General features: G+C 42.2%; 1 protein-coding gene and 1 long non-coding RNA gene across 3 annotated transcripts in view; one reads left to right on the top strand and one right to left on the bottom strand.

Annotated features, from left to right (window-relative positions):
• The window catches only part of LOC142663956 (uncharacterized), a 197,147-nt gene extending 187,679 nt beyond the window's left edge, over positions 1–9,468 (bottom strand). The window contains exon 1 of one of the 2 annotated variants that reach the window (XR_012851168.1): positions 9,000–9,468. This is a non-coding gene — a long non-coding RNA (uncharacterized LOC142663956). The remainder of the gene's footprint in view (positions 1–8,999) is intronic. The other variant, XR_012851169.1, reaches the window with a different exon arrangement.
• PDCD4 (programmed cell death 4) overlaps positions 9,199–13,456 on the top strand; it is a 34,757-nt gene continuing 30,499 nt past the window's right edge. The window contains exon 1 of the mRNA XM_075842810.1: positions 9,199–9,357. The gene's annotated coding sequence lies outside the window, so the exon portion shown is untranslated. The remainder of the gene's footprint in view (positions 9,358–13,456) is intronic.

Genomic DNA, 13,456 nt, shown 5'->3' with positions numbered 1-13,456 from the left:
TGAGGAGGAGTTGTGTTTGGTAGCAGCTTGTGACACCAATCCATGGAGTACCTCTACGCAAGCATATACTTTGTACTGTACTGAACAAAATGGACATGCCACTGCAGTTCTCACACAAAGTCATGGACCACAGCAGCGCCCGGTAGCATATTATTCAGCTAGACTAGACCCTGTGGCCCGAGGTTCCCCATCATGTGTGAGAGCTATCATTGCTGTAAATTCAATGTTAAACAAGGCCTCAGATTTGGTCCTGGCATTTCCAGTCCAAGTTTTTGCACTATATGATATTATTGTTATTTTTACTCAAGTACAACCGAAGCATTTGTCAACTGCAAGACATTTGAGATTAACCTGTGCGCTTCTTCTCCCTGAGCAGGTCACACTCCATAGCTGTACTACATTGAACCCAGCTACCTTACTGCCTTTGGAGCAAGGGGGAGAAGACGTAGGTAAAGTATGGTCACAATTTTTGCCTGAAACTGATGAACATGATTGTATGGCCCTTATGGCCCAGGAAACAGTGGGGTTTGCACATGTAAAAGATACCCCACTCCAAAACCCAGACTCTTTGTGGATGGTTCAAGGTATTGTGTAGAAGGATCTTTTCTTACAGGATATGCAGTAACCACCGAAGATGTAGTCCTAGAAGCAGCCTCCTTACCAGCGTCCCGCTCAGCACAAGAAGCGGAGCTTAAGGCCCTGGCAGCAGCATGCCAACATGCAGAAGGAAAGACAGCAAATATATACACTGACTCTCGATATGCTTTATTGCACACGATTATGGCCCCATATGGAAGGCTAGACAGTTTTTGACCTCTGCAGGTACACCTGTAAAGAATGCAGACTTTGTAAAATACTTGATGGAGACCCTGATGTTACCCACAGAAGTAGCAGTAGTAAAAATTAAAGCTCACACTAAGGTGAGTTCACCAGAGACAAAAGGGGAAATGCCCTGGCAGACGAAGCAGCAAAAGCAAGCAGCACAGAAGCTACCCGTTTTAGCAGCCGTATGTCAGATAAAAGATCCAGAGGAAATAAGACCAGCTGTAAGCCCGGAACTACTGCAAAAACTTCAAGGACAAGCAACAAAAGAAGAAAAAGACAAGTGGACGGCCCAAGGAGCAACGCTACGAAAAGATGGCCTCTGGCAATGCAAGAATAAACTGTGCCTGCCTAAGACAATGTTCCCAATGATGGCCCAAATAACACATGGAGCGACTCACCAATCAAAAACGGCAATGATGGACTTGGTAAACAAGGTGTGGTATGCTCCAGGGTTTAGTGTGATGGCCAGCAGTTTTACACAAGGATGCATGATCTGTGCAACACATAATATTGGAAGAACTGTAAAAGTACCACAGAAGCACACACCCAGACCTATATATCCGTTCCAGAGACTACAGATAGACTATATTCAATTACCAAAAGTCGGTACCTATGAGTATGTGCTTGTTTGTATTGATCTTTTTTCAGGATGGCCAGAAGCTTTTCCAGTCACCAAAGCTACAGCCGTAGCCACAGCAAAGAAACTGATCAACGAGGTGGTGTGCAGATATGGAGTTCCAGAGGTGATCGAGAGCGACAGAGGAACTCATTTTACGGGTGAAAGCATGAACTATGTGTTGTCAGCTCTAGGCATAAGTCAAGCCCTACATACACCATACCATCCACAAAGCAGTGGGAAGGTTGAGAGACTAAATGGGACTCTCAAATTGAAAATCCAAAAAGCAATGGTAGAAACCGGGAAACCATGGACCGAGTGTCTACCATTAGCCTTGTTCTCAGTAAGATATACGCCCACAAAAAGAACAGGTCTCAGCCCATATGAGATCTTATTTGGGTCGGCTCCCAGATTAGGATGTTATTTTCCACAGGTGCTCCAAATGCAGTATGGTAGACTAACAGATTATGTGTCAACCCTGAACAAACAATTGACTAAGGTGCATGCACAAGTCTTTGCTTCCATTCCAGGTCCTGATTCAGTTGAAGGGACGTATAAGCTAGAACCAGGAGATTGGGTCGTTGTCAAAAGACACGTGAGGAAAAGTCTAGACCCAAGATTTGATGGTCCGTTTCAAGTCCTATTCGTTACAAGCACCTCAGTGAAGCTCGAAGGAAAGGCAAGCTGGATTCACGCCAGTCATTGTAAAAAGGTTCTTCAGCCAGAAGAATGAAGATCTTTGCGGTTGTTGCGGCGGTTGTTGCGTGTGCTCTTATACAAAAAGGCAGAGCTGCTACTCCTGTACACGTAATCAGTACAGAATCACTGGAACAGTTCAGGACAGGGTGGGCGAATGCCACAGTGATAGAAAGCAGGGTAACTACACCTGTAAGGCCAATGCCCCGTGTTATACTACAAATGTGACTACAACCGAAGGGACTTGGAAAAAAGGACCACATGGAGGGACTGTGTACCTTCACATAGACAAAACAGCCAACATTAGTATACAAGAAGAGACGCCGGGGCTGTTGTTTTGTTGTTATGAACCAGATTTACAGTATCTACAGAAATATACAACCAGTAAAAATAGAAATGAAATGATAAATAAGACTTATGAAAGATGCAACAAGGAGAGGCTCAACTCTACGATTGTAATAAAAGAAACTGATGGGATGATATTATGTATGAATAATAGCCAAATAAGAAATAGAAGATATTTTGTATTCTTGATAACAATTTTAAGAGATAGTTTTAAGCCACATATAACAGTACAAAGTCTGGAAAGAATCCCACACACTTGTAAGAGCGCTGTAACCCAACAGCAGAAAAAGAATGTACACTGCAATATTTCCTTCCCTGAATCCCCCAGCTGTCATAGACAAAAAAGAGAATGGTATGACCCGCTATTAGGAGGGGTAGGAACGGGATTAGGAGTATTGAATGGTATACAGGTAGAAACAGTTATGAACAAATGAAACTCAGTGGGAGATGACACATCTACTGCATTAAGGATAGGTGCCTCATGGTTACCTACTACCTTTCACTTACAGCAAAAAGGGTTAGCTATAGATGAACTGTTCCTAAATGTTTTTAATGAAAGTATGCTAACCGAATATACAACATTACAGAATGTATCAACTTTTGTAAATTGGACAGTATGTACGCTTAAAACGATGTGGCGACAAGAACAGATGAATAATTTTAAGAATAAATTGTTTAGTAGTCATGTTAGGCAATGGACAGACATTCTGCCCATAGGAGAGAGAAATGATACGTGGTTATTGTTCCAGCCTGAGTATACTGAGTGTACACCTAAATGGTGCGCAGGAAGACTAATAGCATTTAATGTGAAAAATCCTACTCTATTATGCAAATTTATTGTTATGCCAATGGTAATGATTGATCCGGTGACATTATTAGGACAATATTGGATGCCAGAAATGAAAGGAACACACATAGATTCTCAAAATAAGACAAGGAATATAGATTTATGCCAATTAACAGAGCAAGGATATGTATGTAATGAACAGTCAGGGATATATGAACCCTGTCTAATGCAGCACCAGGATAATGTATGCGCACTCACTATAATCCCAGAAGCTAACCTACAGGTTTATATTGAAGTAGGTCCACAGCATGTATGCTTAATAACTAACAACAAGCAGACCCTTAGCCAGTTTAATCTCATAGGACCATTTTCAGGATGTCTATACAATGTGACGCATTTGACTTGGGGGAACCAAACTATAGTGTTCCTGCCTACTTTAGAAGAAATAATGTCCACTGTATGGGTACCTGAACCTTTGCCCTATGGAAATTTTAGTTTGCCACTGGAAGAGTTAAAACAAGTGTTACAAAAGTCTAAAGACGTAAAGAAATTGATAGCAGCCCATAATGTAACTCTAAGTAAAGTGAAAGTATTGGCTACAATAGCAGCTAGGGAAGTAATAAATTTATCGTCAGCAATACAAGATGCTAGTGCCCATCATTGATATGACATATTTACAGGATTTTCCCCCACTGCCACTAAGATACTGCATGTGTTATTCCAACCCTTGATATGTTTCATAATATTGTTTATATTGCTTACATGTTTTAATTGTTATACATTTTGCAAAATAAGGGAAGCATTCAATCAGAGGCCTATACATTATGATGAAAGAATGTTGTGAGATTACCCCACCTACATACCTGTGTGAATCAAGTGAAGAAATGGATCGAAGCCTTGCTATCAGGAGATAGAAGTAGCATTGGAATTTAGGTGTTGGTAAAATCACAAAAGGAGGGATTGTTATGGTATAAATATATGTATAATGTATCTGGGGCCCCAAGGAGTGAAATGTTATAGAGGAGAACATGTGTTACAATAGAATGGGTATTTTAGAAAGGTTAAGAGAGGAAATAGTTTGCAGCTGCTCTGCCGTCCCTTGAAACAGATGGCGGTCAATCACTTGACCAACCCCCCTAAGCATAAAAGGAAACCTAAGGGAATACCTTGTGTTCCACCAATGAGCTTTATGGGAAAGAAGGATGTAAGGATTGAATATACAGATGACTCATATGTTATGGAATGTTCTTTGTTCTAATGCTATAAAAGCGACCACTACGGTTAAATAAAGGCAGAAGGATTTTTACTTTGAGAAACGTCTCAGTGTATCTGTTGCTTCTCCGAGCTCGCACCCCCCCCCCCACCTGATTTGAACCTGCATGGAGATCAAGGCGTAACGTGACTCAAATTGCGATCACACCATGGAAAGGAGTCAGATTAGGGAATGTTAAACTACCAGTGAAAAAGTGTGCGTGAAGAAGTCCTTGTGTTCTGTTTGCATCTATGTGTCAGAGGTATATGTTGAGAGTATCTAAATTGCATGAAAAGTAGCATTTTTATTTAGTGTCATTTTGTACATGCGTTTTTCCTGGCGCTTTTGAAGTCCTATGGAGAAAAACCACCAGAAAAAATGCCTTACCTAGAGCATGCTGCATTGTAATAAAAACGTCACGAACCCCAAAAACGCTAGGAAAAAAAAACAACAAAACACTGTATGTAGACCTTTTCAGATTTTACATCTGACTGCAGCATTTTTGCCCCCAAGAAAATGTGGAAAAAACCTGCTGCAAAAAAGGCTACTGAAAACTCGTCAAAACACAGTGTGAAACAGGCCTAAGGGCTCATTCATACTTCCGGATTTTGGAATCGTATTAATTCCGTTTTTCTCATCGAAGACACAATGTCAATACATTCAGATGGTTTTAACATTTCAGTTTTTTAGTATGCACAATGTTCCAAAGCCAATGGGTTGATTTTAAAAACGCATGTTACGTTTTGCCTAGTCCACACTTTTTTTTCCCAGCCACATTAAAAAAAAAAAACAGCATACAAATAATTGATCCTTTAACAAAAAAAAAGGGAACAAATTTGGATGAAAAACGAGCAACTCATAACAAAATACGGAACAAGAACGGAATATTACTACACCTGCTGCTATGGAAAACCACATTTCGGTATCGCTAGGTTTTTCCCCATTGAAGACGCCAATCTTAGGGTATATGTTCACACAGGTAGGATTTACTGCAGATAATTACGCAACAAATGCGACTCAAATTCCCTAGGGAAATCGAGCTGAAAGTCAGCACCAAATTGTGTTTAATTTGGTGCAGATTTTTTGACGAATTTGCTGCAACGGAAGCAGAAGAGGGGGATCAAAAAAACATCTATCATACTCACCTCCCCTAGTGACAAAATCCCTGCCTCCGTCCTCCTGAGATGACAATTTGTCACGCGACTGGTTCAGCTTGTGTGGCGCCGCCATGGGAGACGAGTTTGGTCTTTTTTCTTCTTCAAGCTTTTAAACTGGAAATATGTTTTTGTTTTTTTCCAACAGTTGGTATTTTTTGTGGATTTTTGCTCTCCTATTGAACTCATTTGGGAAAATTCACAACATATATGCAACCATTCCGCAGAAAAAAATCTGCACCAGTTCAATTTCTGTACTGAAATATTCTGCAGCGTATGGATGAGACTTTCTGTCTGCAAATATGGATGGAAAATACGCAACAATTGTGCTATGTGTGAACGTAAGTCTGAAGCCCGCAGGGGTAACGTAAAACAAATGTGCTGTCCATGCGCCACAAAGTGAAAGCTACGCCAGCTGATATAGATTTGCGCTAAGATTTAAGTAAAATATAGCAAATTAGTCAGGTCTCAGGTGACCACGCCCCCTCCCACTAAGCCCTGCCCACTATTTTGAAAAGCGGCATGAGTAGCATAAAAGAGAAAAAGTTGCTTGCTTTTTTAAACCATCCCATTGACTTCTATAGAATTAAAACGGATTTGTTGGAGCATGGCATGTATTACAAAAAAAAATAAAAAATAGTGAATACAACCTTTACTATTTTTGATCCAATAAGTGTGAATGAGCCCTTATTCACACGAACGTGTTAAACATCCGTGTGACGGCCATTGAAACAACGGGCGTGACACGGACATATATAATTCAATGTGGCCGTTGTTTCAATGGACCGTGGGAAGGGTCCGTGAGAAAATAGGACATGTCCTATTTTTTTCACGCTTCCCTCCATAGACTCTAGATATCGCATCCCGCAGCGCAGAGCACGACTGCACCTCGGACGTGAAAAACGGCAGTTTTACGCGTCCGAAATGCGCAACGCTCGTGTGAATCCGGCCTTAGGGTGTGTTTCTACAAACAGATTTTGTCGCTTTTTTTTGCAACGGTGATTATCGCACAATCAAGATAAAGAACGCTGCGGTTGTACAAAAAAAATTTTGCCGTGATTTGGGGATAATCGTCTTACTACCGCAGACGGCTCGAGAGCGTCTTCCGCGGGCCGTCCGCAATCACGAGCCGTGCAGACATGTGCATTGACTTAGAGGAGCCTGGACCGCAATTGCGGACTGTAAAATGACTTGTCGTATATTTGTGTGGGCCAGGCTCCCGCATTGTGCACGGACCGTGAAAACCACAGCTGTGTGCATTGGCCCATAGGATAAAATGTGTCCTATACTGTCCACAATTGCGACCGCAAAACTATGGACGTGTGAATAAGGCCTGATTGCAAAAACATGCACCTTACAATTTGGGGACCACGGCCACGGATCGCTTGTGATGTGTTTTGCGTTGCACTCACATTATATTTGCTAGCCGCGATTGAAGGAACATAGAGCAGGGTCCTCAGTCAGATTTCTTTGATAATTGCCAAAAATCCAACACATAGAGTAAGGCTGGGTTCACACGACCTATTTTCAGATGTATTGGTGGCGTTTTACGCCTCGAATTATGTCTGAAAAAACGGCTCCAATACGTCGGCAAACATCTGCCCATTACTTTCAATGGGTCTTACGATGTTCTGTGCCGACGACCTGTCATTTTACGCGTAACTGTCAAAAGACGGCTCGTAAAATTACAGCCTCGTCAAAAGAAGTGCAGGACACTTCTTGGGACGTTTTAGGAGACGTTTTCTCATAGACTCCAATGAAAACAGCTCCAAAAACGGCCGTAAAAAACTCTGCGAAAACGCAGTGAAAAACGTGAGTTGCTAAAAAAAACGTCTGAAAATCTCCGTATTTTCAGACGTTTTTGGTCACTACGTGTGAACATACCCTGACATTGCATACCAAATCAAACAATATTGCAATACAGTTTACCGCGCAGGTGTGATTATCTGGCATATTTAACTGCTGTGCAGCCCTAGAGAGAGGTCTGAGCGCATGTTCACACGGCAAACGAAAAACGGACGTAAAATACGGAGCGGTTTCCAAGGGAAAACAGCCCCTGATATTCAGCCGCTTTTTACGGCCGTTTTTGGAGCTGTTTTTCTATTGAGACAATGAAAAACGGCTTCAAAAGCGGCTTAAGGGTATGTTCACACGGCCTATTTACGGACGTAAATCGGGCGTTTTTGCCCCGAATTACGTCCGAAAATAGCGCCTCAATAGCGTTGACAAACATCTGCCCATTGAAAGCAATGGGCAGACGTTTGTCTGTTCACACGAGGCGTATATTTACGCGCCGCTGTCAAATGACGGCGCGTAAATAGACGCCCGCGTCAAAGAAGTGACCTGTCACTTCTTTGGCCGTAATTGGAGCCGTTATTCATTGACTCCAATGAATAGCAGCGCCAATTACGCCCGTAATTGAGGCGGCGTTCAAGCGCCTGCACATGCCGTTACGGCTGAAATTACGGGGATGTTTTCAGGCTGAAACATCCCCGTAATTTCTGCCGTTACTGACGCCCTCGTGTGAACATACCCTAAAAAGGGACATGCACTTCTTCTTTACGCGCCGTTTTTACAAATGGCCGCGTAAACCCCCCCCCCCCCCTGGGAACTAAACACCACTTTTCCCATTGGGCAGATGTTTGGGGGCGTTCAGCTCCCGTATATTCAGTCATTTTGCAGGTTGTTCACGGGCCCGAAAAATGGCTGAAAATAAGCCGTGTGAACATACCCTTAAGAGTCCATTCACAGGCGGCTGTTGAGGTTGGAATCGCATCGCAAAACGCGTGGAGTTACACAGCTTTTTGGTGCATTTTTGGATGCGGTTGTTTTTTTTTTTACCGCAACTGCATAGAAAAATGCATTAAATCCAGTTAGAAATGCATGCGGTTTTTGGATTCGGTTCTAACCGCACCTCAGCTGCAACAAGAGAACGGACCCTTATAAATAGGAGTCCTCCTGAGGAGATCTAGAGGTGTTTTTTTTTTTTTGCCAAAACCCATTCTTTTGGAAAAAACAAAAACACCACAAAATGAAAACCAAACCTCGAAGTAAATGGAGCCTTATAATTTGTGGTAACTTTTTCGTACCTGTGGAAATATTTGACAGAATAGGATCTCTATGTACAGACCACTAAAAAATACCTCATGTTATAGCACTTTTTGGTATCACAATAGGACAAGTTTTTAATCTCCTCATGAATGATAACGTCTGGATAAACATGAAGCCGCCATGATAATGAGAGCATTGCTACTTTTCAAAAAGAACAACAACAAAACTCCTGTTCCTCTCTCTGCTAAAGACATTACACGTGTAATAAACAACCTGAGGAGACGCAGCTCGGGGGGAGGCGTCGCAGCTCGGGGGGAGGCGTCGCAGCTCGGGGGGAGGCGTCGTGTCGCCACATAAAATGGCCGCGCCTCCTTCTCCAGTCACACAGCACGAAATCCCGCCCTTTTCTAACCCTCACGTCAACAACTGTCACATTCTTCTCTCCGCCCAGACCCAGCCTCCGATAGCTCATTGGTGCATATCCCCTCACACCTTCCAGATTTCACCAATCGAGTTGAGCTCCGCCTCCGACATGTGACGCTGTTACTGGGCAGACGTTTTTGAGGGAGGTTAGAAAAAAAAAAAATATCAAAACAAAAACAGAGTTGGGGAGAAGCTGCGTGTGAGGGAGGTAAGTGTGGGGGGCGCTCCTGAGGGACGGGGGGTCCTCACCTCGTCATTGTGTGTTATTATGAGGTACTTCATGGCCGCAGTCAGTGTTATGTGCGGCGTATACTGAGGGGGTGTGTCGCTGCTATCATGTCCTGTCACACTTGTATATCAGCTGCTGTCGTCTCGTCCGTTGTAGAACTACAAGTCCCAGCATGCAATGTCAGTAGGCTTACCTGTTATCGAACTACAACTCCCATTATGTCGTTTCCATGGAGGAGATGCAATCCCCACAGATTTCAGATGTAATGGCACAAACACAATATTTATGATGATCATTTTTAGTGTCGATGAAAGGGGGCGTGGCCTCAGTCGCACAGAGAGCGGTTGATTTCGGCGTGGGCGATGTGAAAATCGCCATAGACAGTTATAACTTCAGAGCTAATGATTGTCCGTGACCGAAGGCGTCCGCAACGTCTCAAAAAAAATCCATAAAAGTCGATGTGGTCGCGTCGCGACTCGTAAGTTGCTGCGACCGTGACCCGACAGTTGTAAAAAAATCCAACAGGTTCGGATGTCTTACGACTTTCGTGTTGCGGTCAAATCGCATGAGCATCGTGTGACGTTAAAAGGTGTGCGATTTGATGTTGCAAAATTTTTTGCGTGCAACCAAAAATCCAGCAAGTTTGTCTTTTTTGGGGTAGTCTCGTTAAGTCGCATCGTACCATATAAGCAATCACCAGCTGCGATTTGTCCGACATGTGTCGCCCAGTGCACGTTCCCAGGCCTAGTAAATGAACCTCTAGTGCGAGGGGGAAATAGATTTGTTCCCCGTTTCAACCAAATCAATTTAGCCCTTTGGAAAACATAAAAGCTGCGTCCTGATTGGTTGCTATAGGCAACGACTCCGCTTCTCTCTCGCGCTGGTTTTGATAAATCTTCCCCACCACGAAGTTCTGTGACCGTCGAACAATTTGCACAACTTTTCCCATTCTCTTCTATTGAAGGATGTCCGAGATTTCACAGGTGGAATTTAAAGGGGTTTTCTAGTCGCTAACAATTGATGGCCTATTCCCGGGACCCCCGCCGATCCGCTGTTCTGAGGGGTGCAGCGCTCATACTTCAATGACAGAAGAGGCTGCAATGCCTGGGAATCGCCGCTACATCCGTGTCGTCGATTCACAGCGCGCAAGTAGAAATCAAGGGGAAGCAGCGCACGTACAAGCGCTGCACCCCCTTGAAAACAGCTGATCGGCGGGGGTCCCGGGAGTCGGACCCCGACCCATCAGCTATTGATGACCTATCCTGTGGATAGACCAACAATTTTTAGCGACTGGAAAACCCCTTTAACAAGGTTTCTACGGCAGTTTCTTGACGTAGAAAAATCACAAATTTGCTACTTTTGGGCTGTTTCCGCTTCTCTCGCCACTTTTCAAAACGTGGATTGAAGCTTAGCTGAGTCCTGGCAAATATCGGCCGCCGCGTTTACTATCATTTATGCCATAAACTGGTGTAAATGAAAGCATAAATGATCCACAGGATAGGTGATAATCTCTTGATCACTGAGAGCCGCACTGCTGTGACTTTAAATGATTGTGAGAACGGGGATCCCTAACCCCCAGATCCTCCTGACTACTCGACCGTGGAGCGCTGGTTGAGTATGCACGAGTATGCACAATGAAAGGAGCGGTGGACACATGCATCGCTCGCTACTACATTCAAGCTCCTCTTTGCGAGCGGGGAGGTGCAGCGTGGAGGATCTGTGGGTTCAGGACCCCTGTTTTAACGATCAGGGGAAGTCGCAGCGGTGGGGTCCCCGGCGATCAGAAAATATCACCTGTCTTGCAGATAGTTGATAGTTTATGATTTTGGGAAAGCCCTTTTAATGGGAGATCTACGCCAGCTCCAGACTGGTATAGATTTTATTCAGAGGGGCACGGTCATCCGAAGAGGCGACAAAGTTGTTAAGAAGCGTGCGCCTCCTAATAACTTTGTTGCATCATATTCCAGCTCTTTTCTTATTACATCTGGCATCTTCAGGCACTATGTGGATTGTGATGTATATACTTATCTATATACATCGGTAGTCCTGAGGGTATGTACACACACACTAATTACGTCCGTAATTGACGGACGTATTTCGGCCGCAAGTCCCGGACCGAACACAGTGCAGGGAGCCGGGCTCCTAGCATCATACTTATGTACGATGCTAGGAGTCCCTGCCTCGCTGCAGGACAACTGTCCCGTACTGTAATCATGTTTTCAGTACGGGACAGTAGTTCCACGGAGAGGCAGGGACTCCTAGCGTCGTACATCACTATGATGCTAGGAGCCCGGCTCCCTGCACTGTGTTCGGTCCGGGACTTGCGGCCGAAATACGTCCGTCATTTACGGACGTAATTAGTGTGTGTGCACATACCCTTACTGTGAAACATGCGGTGGGTGACAGGGCATGCTGGGAGGTGTAGTTTTACAACAGCCGTGGGTTGGGACTAGGGTTGTCACGATACCAGGATTTGGTGTTGCGATACTCTATACCAAAACGATACTTGGCAACAATAATAATTAAAAAAGTGAAGTTCTTCCATTTTGTGATGTGAGGTGCGATGATGATGATGATGAATTTTGAACCTCCGTGTGCCTCACATTAATAGTAATTTACCCCATCATGTTCCAGTCATAATGGACAACATTGGGTTAATGTGTGTGTTACAGGATGGGGTTAATTACTATTCATGTGAGGCGCACGGAGGTTCAAAATTCATAACCCCTCGAGCCTCACATTAATAATAGTGAAAGAAAGCAGTTTTTATTTTATAACGGCATTAACATAAATGACAATATAAATGTGTTATTAAGGTCTCGACATGCGAATATGTGAATATTTTATGTATCGAGACTTATTTTAATGTTTGTTGTAAAAAAAATGTGTATATTTGATGTTATTTAACATTACTTTTTTTTTTTTTTTTTTTTTAACTTTAATGTACTGGCATATATCTATATACTGATAGTAATGTACTGGCATATATCTATATACTGATAGTAATGTACCGGCATATATCTATATACTGATAGTAATGTACTGGTATATATCTATATACTGATAGTAATGTACTGGTATATATCTATATACTGATAGTAATGTACTGGTATATATCTATATACTGATAGTAATGTACTGGCATATATCTATATACTGATAGTAATGTACTGGCATATATCTATATACTGATAGTAATGTACTGGCATATATCTATATACTGATAGTAATGTACCGGCATATATCTATATACTGATAGTAATGTACTGGCATATATCTATATACTGATAGTAATGTACTGGCATATATCTATATACTGATAGTAATGTACCGGCATATATCTATATACTGATAGTAATGTACTGGTATATATCTATATACTGATAGTAATGTACCGGCATATATCTATATACTGATAGTAATGTACTGGTATATATCTATATACTGATAGTAATGTACTGGTATATATCTATATACTGATAGTAATGTACTGGCATATATCTATATACTGATAGTAATGTACCGGCATATATCTATATACTGATAGTAATGTACTGGTATATATCTATATACTGATAGTAATGTACCGGCATATATCTATATACTGATAGTAATGTACTGGTATATATCTATATACTGATAGTAATGTACTGGTATATATCTATATACTGATAGTAATGTACCGGCATATATCTATATACTGATAGTAATGTACCGGCATATATCTATATACTGATAGTAATGTACTGGTATATATCTATATACTGATAGTAATGTACTGGTATATATCTATATACTGATAGTAATGTACCGGCATATATCTATATACTGATAGTAATGTACTGGCATATATCTATATACTGATAGTAATGTACTGGTATATATCTATATACTGATAGTAATGTACTGGTATATATCTATATACTGATAGTAATGTACTGGCATATATCTATATACTGATAGTAATGTACCGGCATATATCTATATACTGATAGGGGCTGTTTTCCCTGTAATCGAAAATCTGCAGCATATTACAGCAGCAGCAGCAAAGTGTATGAGGCTCAACAAATCTCCACGC

The sequence above is a fragment of the Rhinoderma darwinii genome, chromosome 11 (assembly GCF_050947455.1).
Source record: "Rhinoderma darwinii isolate aRhiDar2 chromosome 11, aRhiDar2.hap1, whole genome shotgun sequence".
Lineage (NCBI taxonomy): Eukaryota > Metazoa > Chordata > Amphibia > Anura > Rhinodermatidae > Rhinoderma > Rhinoderma darwinii.
This window is presented reverse-complemented; position numbering and strand designations above follow the sequence as displayed.